Raw genomic sequence first — 2,543 nt, 5'->3', positions numbered from 1 at the left:
GACTACTGCTATAGCTACTGCTGCTGATTCTGCTATAGCTACTGCTGTGACTACCGATCTTGTTACTGCTGCGACTACTACTACTGCTATAGCTACTGCTGCGACTACTGCTGTAGCTACTGCTGCTACTACTGCTATAGCTACTGCTGCGACTACTGCTATAGCTACTGCTGTGACTACTACTACGGCTTTAGCTACCGCTGCTACTACTGGTATAGCTACCGCTGCTACTACTGCTATAGTTCTGCTGCAACTACTGCTGTTGCTACCGCTGCTACTACTGCTGTTGCTACTGCTGCTACTACTGCTATAGCTACCGCTGCGACTACTACTACTGCTATAGCTACTGCTATAGATACTGCTGTGACTGCTGCTGTAGCTACTGCTGCGACTACTGCTATACCTACTGCTGTGACTACTACTACTGCTATCTTTTATGTTATGCTCTCCCTCTCATGTCAGAATTGAAAAAAGACACACCTCTTGAGACACACCTCACCTCTTGTTCACTGGACGTGCTACCTATCCCAGACCTGCTGTTTTCAACTCTCTAGAGACAGCAGGAGCGGTAGAGATACTCTCAATGATCGGCTATGAAAAGCCAACTGACATTTACTCCTGAGGTGCTGACCTGTTGCACTCTCGACAACTACTTTTATTATTATTATTTGACCATTCTGGTAATTTATGAACATTTGAACATCTTGGCCATGTTCTATTATAATCTCCACCCGGCACAACCAGAAGAGGACTGGCCACCCCTCATAGCCTGGTTCCTCTCTAGGTTTCTTCCAAGGTTTTGGTCTTTCTGGGGAGTTTTTCCTAGCCACTGCTTCTACACCTGCATTGCTTGCTGTTTGGTGTTTTAGGCTGGGTTTCTGTACAGCACTTTGAGGTATCAGCTGATATAAGAAGGGCTATATAAATACATTTGATTTGAAATTTGATTGAGTTATCCAGACATGAAATTCAGATGGAGCCAGGCAGGTAGCCTAGTGGTTAGATTGTTGGGCCAGTAACTGAAAGGTTGCTGGATCAAATCCCTGAGCTGACAAGGTAAAAATCTGTCGTTCTGCCCCTGAGCAAGGCAGTTAAACACTGTTCCCCAGGCGCCGAAGACGTGGATTTTGATTTTGGCAGGCCCCCGCAACTCTCTGATTCAGAGGGATTGGGTTAAATGCGGAAGACACATTTCAGTTGAATGCATTCAGTTGTACAACTGACTAGGTCTCCACCTTTCCCTTTGTGCAAAAAAAAATGACTGTGGAAAGATAGTGGTTTATTCTCCCCTTGTTAGACTAAACTTCACTTTATACTTGCTACTAATGAACACATTAGGCACAAGGTATTCCTGACTATTCTCTATCTACCCCTCAGGACTTTACTGCTGTTTATAATGGCGTGAGCAATAGAGCAAAGATCTAGAGATAAGTATTAAAAAAATTAGACAGTGAATATGATATAAGATACAAATGCTAGACCCTGTCTGACGTTGGTTCTTGCAGTGTGGCTATGAGAAGACGTAGTCGTAGGTGGAGGGGGACTTCTCTGAAGTGGTATGTTGTAAGTTGGAGGTGGACTTCCTTTGAAGAGATATGGTGTAAGTTGGAGGTGGTCTTCTCTGAAGAGGTTGGTTGTAAGTCAGAGGTGGAGGTGGACTTCTCTGAAACGTCCCCATGAAAAATGAATCTGTCTATAGGTGTTTTCTAATGGACTAGCCACTCACTCATTACCACAGCTAGAATCACCACATTCTTATTGGCAGCCTTGGTTTCTCTAATGATTGCCTCGCCTGGTTTACCAACTACTTCTCTGATAGAGTTCAGTGTGTCAAATCGGAGGGCCTGTTGTCCGGACCTCTGGCAGTCACTATGGGGGTGCCACAGGGTTCAATCCTCGGGCCGACTCTCTTCTCTGTATACATCAATGATGTTGCTCTTGCTGCTGGTGATTCTCTGGTACACCTCTATGCAGACGACACCATTCTGTATACTTCTGGCCACTCTTTGGACACTGTGTTAACTAACCTCCAGACAAGCTTCAATACCATACAACTCTCCTTCCGTGGCCTCCAACTGCTCTTAAACGCATGCTATTAAATGCATGCTATTCAACCGATCACTACGCGCTCTCGCTTCGGAAATGTCTTACAAATAGCCTCCAACACTTACTCACAACGGATGCAGTCTATCAAGTGCATCGGTTTTGTCCAGCCCATCATACCCCCATTTCGCGACCTGTCGCTCTCGTTGGTTGGCCTCGTTCATCTCGTTGCCACCCATGGGCTAAGGTTATTACAGTCTCTGCTAGGTAACGCCCCGCCTTTATCTCAGTCACTGTCACCATGCAACTACTACGTAGCACGCGCTCCGCAGATATCTTCACTGTTCACCAACAATTTCTCCTTGTGGTCGTCTTTCCTTTCCAGTTCTTGCTGCAATGATGGACGAACTTTCAAAATCTCTGAAAGCGGAGACTCAATATTCCGTCACTAGTTTAAGCACCAGTGTCAGAGGAGCTCACACGATACTGCACCTGTATCG

At 45.7% G+C, this 2,543-nt stretch overlaps 1 protein-coding gene across 1 annotated transcript in view; it reads left to right on the top strand.

Annotated features, from left to right (window-relative positions):
* The window catches only part of LOC139024461 (netrin-G1-like), a 118,828-nt gene that overhangs the window by 114,854 nt on the left and 1,431 nt on the right, over positions 1-2,543 (top strand). The window lies entirely within an intron of this gene.

This window comes from Salvelinus sp. IW2-2015, unplaced genomic scaffold, assembly GCF_002910315.2.
Source record: "Salvelinus sp. IW2-2015 unplaced genomic scaffold, ASM291031v2 Un_scaffold1530, whole genome shotgun sequence".
Classification (NCBI taxonomy): Eukaryota; Metazoa; Chordata; class Actinopteri; order Salmoniformes; family Salmonidae; genus Salvelinus; species Salvelinus sp. IW2-2015.
Note: the sequence above shows the minus strand (reverse complement) of the source record. Positions and strands in the feature narration are given on the sequence as shown.